This window comes from Castor canadensis, chromosome 1, assembly GCF_047511655.1.
Source record: "Castor canadensis chromosome 1, mCasCan1.hap1v2, whole genome shotgun sequence".
Classification (NCBI taxonomy): domain Eukaryota; kingdom Metazoa; phylum Chordata; class Mammalia; order Rodentia; family Castoridae; genus Castor; species Castor canadensis.
Genome location: NC_133386.1, coordinates 165,011,187 through 165,022,063, shown reverse-complemented (window position 1 = coordinate 165,022,063; position 10,877 = coordinate 165,011,187). Strand labels below are relative to the sequence as shown.

Here is a 10,877-nt window from a genome sequence, read left to right as displayed (position 1 = left end):
TTGAGAAGCATTGGTTTTTGTACTTCTTTAAAAGTTGGATAGATTTCAGAAATGAATCTATCTGGTCCTGGGATCTTTTTTGTTGGGATATTTTTTATTACTGCTTCAATTTCACTGCCTTGTTACACATCTATTTAGGTGGTTTGTTTCCTTTTGGTTCAATTTTGCTAGGTCATATACCTCTAGAAATATATCTGTGGGGAGCTGAGTATGTGAATCTTGTGAGAACTTGACATAAGCACAGCTAGGTCCAATAATCTGCAGGCTGAGTTGGCACAGCCCCAGCTGCAGAAGGGGGCAAGGGCAAAATGCAGCATGGCTGCTTTTCCTAAGATGTTTACTTTCAGGTTCCTTCCATTCCTGATAATTATGTCATGCTCCGCCCCCCTCCAAACTGTTGCTCTACCTCCTTGTCTGCCATTGTATGTAACACCCTGGCTTTCTGTGTCTGGAGTCTCTGGAAACAGATGGTGGGAGAGGAATGGTGATGAAGAAAATTCATGGGGATTCAGATATTGTTTGGAGGTGCAAAATTAACAAAGTGAGAGGTAGAAGGCTCAGACAAAGAAGGCCCTAAAGTATCAGAGGGTGCACAGCTGAAGAACACATGAAAGGAAAGTGAGAATTCTATATATAGGCTTCAAAAAAGCTATGCTAAAGAAAACATGGGACAGTGCAAGTCTAAGGACTGAGACTTTAAGAGTTATGCTAATGCAGTTTTTAGATTCTGTACAGAAACTCAGAAAGAAGTAAGGGAATAGAAAAGAACAGGAAAGAAGTAAATGGGACTGTTGTGTGTCTCCCTTAGAGCACCCATCCTATCTGATCCCAGCTTTCTGCATGTTTGTCTTCTCTCTTTTGTCCTTTCTCCATCTCCTGACACTCCCATTTAGGTTTCTAGGATAAGCTCACACAGTTTGTAAGATATATCCATTTTTTTCCCTAAATTTTTTAGTTTATTAGAATATAAAAATGTAAAATATTTTCTAATGATTCTTTGAGTTTCATGTTTTTGTGTGATACCCCCTTTCTCATCTCTAATTGTATTAATTTGGGTCTTCTCCCTGATTTTTCTGGTTAGTTGAGCTAAGGGTTTGTTAATCTGTTTATCTTTTCAGAGAATCAAATTTTTATTTCATTTATTCTTTGTATTATTCTCTTAGTTTTCATTTTGTTAATATTTGTCCTGATCTTTATTATTTCTGTCTACTGCATTTGGTTTTGACTTGTTCTTGGTTTTCTAAGAACTTGAGCACATCACTAAGTTATTTATTTCAGATCTCTCTGATTTTTCAATGAAGGCACACAGGCTATAAACTTCTCTTTTGGCACTGTCTTTGCAGTGTCTCACATATTTTTGTAAGTTGTACTTTCACTTTATTTGATTCTAGGAATATTTTGAATCTTCCCTTATTTCTTCAATGACCCACTGATAATTCAAGAGTGAATTTTTCAGTCACCATGTATTAGAATATTTTCTGTAGTTTCCCTTGTTATTAATTTCTAGCTTTATTCCATTGCAGTCTGATAAAATATAGGAAAGTATTTCAACTTTCTTGTATTTGTTAAGACTTTTATGTTCTCAGATATGATCCATTTCAGAGAAAGTTCCAGTGGCTGCTGAGAAGAATTTGTATTCTTTGGCTATTGGGGTGGAATATTCTGTAGGTGTTTGTTAAGTCCATTTGATCTATAGTGTAATTTAATTCAGAAGTTTCCTTGTTGGTTTTATGTCTAGATGACTTTTCTATTGGTGAAAGTGGAGTATTAAAGTCACTCACTATTATTGTGTTGGGTCTGTCTGTGTTTTTATGTCTTGTAGTGTTTGCTTTGGGAAATTGGTTTCTATTGCTGTGAGTGGGATGTTAAAGTCACCCACTATTATTATTCTGGGATCTATTTGCATTTTTATATCTTGGAGTGTTTGCTCTAGGAAATTGGGTGTGCTGATGTTTGTTGCATATATGTTTACAATTTTATAACCTCTTGATAAATTATTCCGTCTATCAATATGCAGTGACCTACTTTGTCTCTTTTGACTAATTTTGATTTGAAGTCTGCTCTGTCAAATATGATCATAACTACTTCTGCTTGCTTTCATGCTCCAATTGCTTAGAAAATCTTTTTCCATCCTTTCACTCTGTGCCAATGTTTGTCTTTACAGGTGACTTGGTGCTTCTCTCTTTCAGCTTTCAATATTCTATCTTCATTCTGTATACCTAACATTTTAACTATAATGTGATATGGGAGGTTTTTTCTGGTCTTCTCTGTTTGGAGTTCTAAAAGCCTCCTGCACTTTGATGATCCATCACTTTATTAAGATTTGGGAAGTTTTCTGCTATTAATTTATTGAATATGATTTCTATGCCTTTAGCTTGCAATCAGTCTCTTCTTCTATGCCCATGATTCACATGTTTGGTCTTTTAGTGTTGCATGTTTTGCATGTTTCATCACTTCTTTAGTTTTTTCCTCTATCTTCATCTTCATGTTTGAATACATCTATCTTGTCTTCAATTCTGTCTTCCATTTGATACAGTCTACTGGAGAAACTGAATTTGTAAAATTCAATTTATTGAGCTTTTCATTTCCAGAATTTCAATTTGATTCTTTTCAGTTTCTGTATCTTTATTGAATTCCTTTCTCATGACCTGCATTGTCTCCTGTATTTCATTCAGGTCTTTGTGCTTTCTTAGAATTCATTAAGGCATTTGTTCACGTGCTCTTCAATTCTATTGATCATTCTCATAATCTTTTTTTGCATTCTTTGAGATTTCATCCACAGTCATTAGTGTTTGTCATCGTAGAGTTGTTGAGTTTTGGAGGTTTTCTGATGCCTTATTCATACTTCTGTTTCTGAGCTGGGATTTGCACATCTAAGTCTAAATACTTGTTTAGAAGTTTTGATCACCTGTAGTTGTTCAGTTGAAATATTTTTAAAATTTAGGCAGTACACTGTAGTGGCCAGTTGAGGTGCTGTTTCTCATCACTAGATTGGTCGTGTGGGTCAGTAGCCCAGAATTTGCCCCCACACACAGGGAACCTGGCCTAATCCCTAACATTGCTCAGATTGAGATAAAGTAGCTGGAGACCAGAGCTCCCTGCTGTCTGAACTTCTCTGTGGGACCATGTCAGATGCTCTCTCTCTCCTTGACCACCTCTCATGGCCATTTCCTGCCCAGACACTATGTTAGGATGCTCCACAACTACCTATGTCATGATTGCTCTTTGTTTTCAAATTCCTAGATTATTCTTAGTCTTAAACAATAGGCTTTCTCTCAAGATGGTGTCTTGCTATACATCTCCATAATACCAGAAATGACAAAATGTCTTTCTTCACTAAAACTAGGCTTCCACACTTGAGCAGTCACTGTCTCCAAAATTCCTGCACTGGGTTTAAGGCTTGTGAGAAGTGAAGGTTTATTCTGCAGTTAGAATTGTCAGTCTGTCACCAGGGCCATCTACTTTACTTTGTAAATGTATTTCCCTCCCAGGTAGGGATTGGAACTGTTTGCTGCTTTTCTCTGTTGCCTCAGTTTCTGCATGCTTTTCAACTGTCCTGCCACCTCTTTCATGATTCCAGATGCTCTTCCTGTTTTTCACTTAAGAATATAGTCTCTCTTGTGTTATCTCTTTTCATTCATGAAGTCAAAATGGTAGACACTTCTAATCTGCCTTCTTGCCCCATGTCTATTTGTTTATTTTTTGTGAGTATGTGTACTCATTGGTATTTGTTTTGTACTTTGAGTTATAATGTAATACATCTTTATTTTGCTGCTCAAATTGTTCCAACTTTGGCCATCAGGAGCTCTGTCACTTGGACCTGGAATCTCTTTGAGATAGGCCTATCATTTTGTAGTATTTATTTCACTTATTTTTTCTGGAAGTCCAAGATGCTTCAAACTCATCTTGTAATTCTAACTTCAAACTCCAATTCTGCAATCAGCCACTTTTCTAAGAAGTCTTGGCTTTTTTTTTTTTTTTTATTAGAGATTGTGTTAGGAACCAACATTTGGGTACTAAGGTTTTCACTATGTTGCTGTTACTTTTAGGCTCTGTCAGATGAGTGAAGAAGAAAATACATGTATGTGTTTACTAATATTTCTATATTAGTACCTATATTAAGTCAGACATGAATTCATAGTAATATCCTCAATTCCAATCTGGCTTCTCTTTATTTATTTGTAAACTCTGGCTCCAAAAATAATGAGAAACCTGGATCCTACTATCTGCCATTCATTTACTTCATTGTAAGTCCCGTTATTCCTGTCTAGTGGTTTTAGATTTGTTAACACCCATGGGAAACAACTTTATCAGTGAAAGTATAGTGCTATGTGCAGTTCTTCTTTTTCTTAGCTTTTCAGACTCCATTCATTTTCAAAGTTACCTGGTTAACTCCCCTCCCACACCTCCCAGCCCCTTCTTTGGGGAAGTTTGTATTGTGCTTTTACAGTACAGTTAATTCTTTTGTCACATTCTGCATTCCATCTGAGACTTCCTGACTTTTAAATGATCTACTTTTTTAAAAATTATTTTTATTAGTGTATGTTAATTAGACAGAGTGAGGGGTTTTGTTGTAATATTTCCATACATGCATATAATGTACTTTGATCAAATTTACCCCCTTTTACTTTTTCTTATTCTGCTTTTTTAAACTTTCTTGAAATTTTTTAATGGGTTTTATTACAACCTTTTCTTATGTGCATACAATATACTTCTATCATATTCTCCCCCTCAACACCTTTCTTTTTCCCTGCCCACCTGCCATCTGCCAAATAGTCCCCCTTTTATGTTCATGTTATTCTGCTTTTAGTTCTAGACTCTGAGTATGAGAGAAAATAGATTTTCTGAGTCTGGTTTATTTTGCTTAGCATGATGATCTTCAGTTCCATTCATTTTCCTACAAATGACATAATTTCATTCTTTTTTATGCCAGAATAATACTCCATAGTGTGTGGAGTATTATATTTAGCAAATTTTCTTTATCCATTCATCTGTTGATGGGCATCTAGGTTGTTTCTGTAGTTTGGATATTGTCAATAGTAATGCAATAAACATAGGTGTTAAGTAAGTAAATGATTTCCTTTCAACTTGCACACATTAAGATTTTCTGTCTTTGCTTCAATGTTTTAGAAATTCTTGACAAATATATAGCATTGCCTATTTATGCTTTCTCTTCTTTTTCTTCTTCACTTTTTTCTATTTTTTATTGTGCTGGGGGCACATTTTGATATTTACAAAAGTTCTTACAATACATATATATTTTTTCTCAGACAGGGTATCAGTAGCCTAGGCTGGCCTTAAACTCATGATCCTCCTGCTTCAACCTCCCAAGAGATGGAATTACAGGTATTGGCCACTATGCCTGACTCCTATTATTTCTATCTTGTATGAATACTCTCTTGCCCTTTGCCTTCTGTTATGAGATAATGCAGTAAGAAGACCATTTCCAGATGCCAACCCCTCGATCTTGGACTTCACTGGCAACCTGAGAAATAAATTTGTTCATTATTATTTACCTGTTTTGGGTATTCTGTTATAGCAGCACAAATGAACTAATACAGGAGTTAAATTTCAGAACCAGAAATTGAGGTCAGTTGTGTGGCTTGATCCTCCCCAGAGCTGTACTTCCCAGGAGAACACTATATACTCTGATTTTAGAAAAAATAACATCATCAACAACAACAAAGAGAAAGCTTTAGAACTGGTTCTTTTAATGAGTGATTCCTTTACTGGGTCTTTATGCAGAGCTAGAATTGAGGTCATTGTTGCTTGAATCATGATTTCTTAGTCAAGATGCAGCATGGTAAGATTTCTCTTCCACACAGGATTAACAGAAAATCACTTTTCTCTTTGAAAGGGTTTTGGAAATGAAATGCACGGGTCTCAAATTCAGGCAGATCATTGCCAAGATAAGTACTCTCTAGAGAACCATTTTCATTTTTCCAGTGAGGTCACCACTCTGCCTCCCTGTGAGGCCTCCCACAGAGAGAACATCACACCGTCTTGCTCAGCTCTGGAGATCCTATCTGGCTGCCCTGGCACATGTCCCGAGCCTGAGACATGGTGAGAGCAGATATGGCTCCTTCTTGTCTCACCCACAAAGATGTGAATCTCAGCACTTTGAAAGATAGTTTTGTGGTTTATAGATGGTGAAATGTGCTCACAAACTGAAGGAGCACTGCTACATGAAACCCAAATGTTGGGTTTAAGGCTGCAAAACATTGAGGAATTTTCTATTTTTATCAATATTCCTTTATTATCAATTACCATAATGATTAGCATCTGGAACTTTCTGGACACCAAGGTAAATATGCCTTTCAAAGGCATAAAGTTTCTAAGTATATGTGGGATGTAGCTCAGTGGTAGAGCACTTGCCTAGCATGTGCAAGGTAATGGGTTTGATTCTCAGCACAGCAAAATTTTTTTTCTAAATGTCACAAAAATGCAATATCACAAAAATGCAATGCCATACCTATGATCTGATACTATTTTTCATTATATATGCCACCACCATTACAACAAAGCAAAACAAAACTGCGTATAGTGCCCGACCATGTCTCCTTCATATTTCCTGGGATTCTACTTACAAAAGACTTTTCTGAGTTAGGAAATTTTCAGGAAAGCTGGGCACTGGTGGCTCACACCTGTAATCTAGCTACTCAGGAGGCAGAGTTCAGGAAGATTGTGATTCAAAGCCAGCCCAGGCAAATAGTTCACAAGACCTTATCTAGAAAATATCCAGCACAAAACAGGACTGGTGGAGTGGCTCAACAGGTAGAGTGCCTGCCTAGCAAGCATAAAGCCCTGAGTTTAAACCCCAGTACCACCAAAAAAAAAGAAAAGGAAAGAAATTTTCAGGAGAGCCCTTGTCTAGGCCTGAGGTACATACCTTGGTTGTGGCCACCAACTTTTTGCTTTCCTGGGCGGTATACCACACACACCAGTTGCCAGGCAAGGTTCTTCTCAGACTCTTGGATGCTGCTCTAAGCAGCTAAGCAGCATCACTCTTTACACAAGAAGGTTGGCAGGCACTATGGAGAAAAAAGAAAACCAGAAGAAAGTGGAAGAAGTGCTAGGAGAAGAGGAAGAAGAACATGTGGTGGAAAAAGCTCTGGGCTGTGTAGCTGTAAATTGCAGAGTAGAGTATCTGCTCAAGTGGAAGGGTTTCTCAGATGAGCCAGTACATGGGAACCAGAAGAGAAACTGGATTGTCCCAACCTCATTGCTGAGTTTCTACAGTCACAGATAACAGCACATGGACAGATAAGTCAGAGGGATGCAAGCTCAAAGCTGACTCTGAATCTGAAGATAAGGGAGAACACAGCAAACCAAAGAAGGAGAAAAAAAAAGGAGTCAGAAAAACAAGAGGCTTTCCCTGGGGTTTAGAGCCAGAGCAATTATTGGAGCTACAGAGGAGAGCTCATGTTCCTGATGAAAGAGAAAAATTTGGTGGGCTGACTTGGTCCCTGCTAAGAAAGCCAACGCCAAGTGCATTGTGAATGCACATTTCCTTCTATGAGGAAAGGTGGATGTGGCATTTCTACCCCTTAGAGGATGATGATAAGAAACGACAACAAGAATGAACTCTCTTGAGTATCAGTTCATCACCTCAGGCTGTGGGCTTCAGTGGGGAGGAAGGAATTCTGCTTTTCTTGACACTGAAGAGTGGCTTGAGAAGATATCTTTTGAAGATCCAGTATAGTTTCTGCCCTGCAGCAGCCCCAGTGTTTTAAAGCCTATATAGTTGTATACTCATCCCAGAGGAGGGGAAAGGGTTAAGTGTTTCAAGGTAACCCATTCTGCCTGTACTGAGAAAGATAAAGAGCCTTCTATGAAGGACAAAATTTGCAGAACTGAGTGTGGGAGAGCAAAAAGATACTGTTGATCTTCAAAGAACATCTCTACAAACCATACCCTTTTTCACAATAGTGTTAACTTTGCACTTTTATAATGTAGTGTGTGTGGTTTTTGGAAATTACTGGTGTATTATTTGGGGAATGGGAGAGATGGAACAGGGAGGAAGGAAGATAGGAAGGATCACTTTATTTAAAATTTGGGGCCTGGTTGGGAAAATGGTGAAATGATGGAAAGAACAAAGAACTAATGATTTAATTCTTTGTCCAGAGTATTTTACCTTTATGGCACCATAAGTGAGTACTGTGAGAAACTCCTTAAAAGCTGTGCATGCCTGAAAACTAAAAGTCAAGGTGATCTCTGCCTGAGTTTAATGTTGTTGCCCACAAAGGACAAGACCAGTTTCTTAGTTACCAAAGCTGCCATTTTGGCGATGGTAGCTGACTGAGGAGGAAAGTCTTTAACTGGAGAATATATACAGACACACTTGTCTAATACTTGAATATAGACAAAAGACCCCCGTTTTTCCAATTATGAGGTTATAGATATCAATTTGTTTATCCAAGCCACTAGCCTGAAGTATTTTAGGAGGGGCTGAGGGTGTATAGGCGATAGGGAAGAGAACTCATGCCCATAGGGTGGAAACTCTTGGTGCCTCTGTTTTTTTTTTTTTTAACTTTGAACTGAGACCATTAATGACAGGGTTCAGTCAGAACAAGCTTCATTGAATCAACTCAAGGGTTGAATGATTTCAAAAGTTCAGGACTCAGGAGAAAATTAACTTTCATATTGGGGAAAGTGGTTCTCTTAACACAAAACAAACCAAATCTTAAGAATTTACTGATGCCCCAAATGATCTGGACAGGGTCTTTCTATCTAGTCCAGGCTAGCCTTGAACTCACTATCCTCTTGTCTTAGCCTCCAGAGTGCTGGAATTGGAGGCTTGTGCCACCATATCTGGCTGAAATGTTCCTTTATTTATTTATTTGTTTGTTTATTTATTTACTTATTTTTGGCCATACTGGGGTTTGAATTCAGGGCTTGCATTTGCCAGGCAAACACTCCACCACTTAAGCCATGCCTGCACCATTTTTGCTTTTTTATTTTTTTAACAGGATTTTATATTTTTACCTAGAGCTGACCTTGAACCATGATCCTCCTGATATTCACCTCCCAAGTAACTGGGGTTACAGGCACATATAACACACCCAGCCTTTCAAATGCTCTGTGTTGAAATCTGTCAATTTTTGACATGGTTTAGAGATGCATCTGGATCTACATTGTAAAATCTTTTGGGGCATATGTTAGAACGTCTGTGAAAATTTTGCTTGTGTGTAAACTTCATATCATACTGTTAGGCTTTGTCTTCATAAAATTACAGATTTATAAAAAAACCCTCTAAGATTGTAGATGTGACACAGGTTACTCCAGAGACACCTGCACACCCATGTTTATTGCAGCACTATTCACAATAGCCAAGTTATGGAAACAGCCAAGATGCCCCACTACTGATGAATGGATCAAGAAAATATGGTATCTATACACAATGGAATTTTATGCAGCCATGAAGAAGAACGAAATGTTATCATTTGCTGGTAAATGGATGGAATTGGAGAACATCATTCTGAGTGAGGTCAGCCTGGCCCAAAAGACCAAAAATCGTATGTTCTCCCTCATATGTGGACATTAGATAAAGGGCAAACACAACAATGGGATTGGACTTTGAGCACATGATAAAAGTGAGAGCACACAAGGGAGGTGTGAGGATAGGTAAGACACCTGAAAAATTAGCTAGCATTTGTTGTCCTCAATGCAGAGAAACTAAAGCAGATACTTTAAAAGCAACTGAGGCCAATAGGAGAAGGGGACCAGGAACTAGAGAAAAGGTTAGATCAAGAAGAATTAACCTAGAAGGTAACACACATGCACAGGAAATCAATGTGAGTCAACTCCCTGTATAGCTATCCTTATCTCAACTAGCAAAAACCCTTGTTCCTTCCTATTATTGCCTATACTCTCTCTTCAACAAAATTATAGATAAAGGCAAAATAGTTTCTGCCAGGTATTGAGGGGGTGTGGGGGGGAGGGAGGGGGTGGGGAAGGAGGTGTGGGGGAAGGGGGGGAGGAATGACTCAAACATTGTAAGCACATATGAACAAAAAAAATTAAAAAATAAAATTGTAGATGATCTCCCAAACTGAAGATGTTAAACATCAGTTATTCATACTTAAGTACTGCTTGATCATATGTCTTCTTTCCTAACATCTTTTTGGGAATTGACTCCTAAAGGAATGGAGACATCTATTAAAAATGAGTAGGGGTGGAAAAAGCTTAAATTGGAATAACGGGACCATACCTTACAATTCTCTCAGCCTCAAGTCTTTTTCCTTGCTCAAAATATTCTTTTCTTAAAATTTTATATTCTGCATTTAAGCCATTCTGGAGTATTATATATGGGTACATTAATACACATCTGAGGATAGCCACCTAATGTAAACACCCAGTCAGCTTCTCAAATTCAATTTCAGTAGTGACAAGAGAGCAGTTCAAAGTGAATGGCTTATTGTTCCATGCCTGGCTCTTAAAGCAATTTCAAGCTATTAGAGGCTGTGACTATAGGGTGAGTATGCAAGTAGGAGGGGACAGAGGTTTGCTAACTTCTGTGATGCTCACAAGCAGTTAGAATATGGCACACTCTGAATCTCTTTCACCTACCCTACACACTTCGACACTCTCGCTTGGATGAAGTTTGATTGGATCGTATTCTCTTTATCTATCCATTTGTTCATGTATTCAATTGTTCCCAACCAGATGTAAGTTTTTACATTGCACACAACCAAAGCTGACTTTGATTAACTTTAATTAAGGGATGCATGGGGAAATTAAGAGGGAGCTGAGAAACAAAGCTGTGTATCTACGTCCTTTGCAATATAACTTTGCAAGACTTTCCATCAAGGAGGAAAGCCTAGTTCCTGCCACCTTGAATCTGGGCTGATCTTGTGACCTGCTTTGCCCAATGGCTT

At 38.0% G+C, this 10,877-nt stretch overlaps 1 pseudogene; it reads left to right on the top strand.

Moving 5' to 3' along the window:
* The first annotated feature begins 7,033 nt into the window (after positions 1–7,033).
* LOC109703302 (chromobox protein homolog 1 pseudogene) lies at positions 7,034–7,583 on the top strand (annotated as a pseudogene).
* Positions 7,584–10,877: the final 3,294 nt, after the last annotated feature.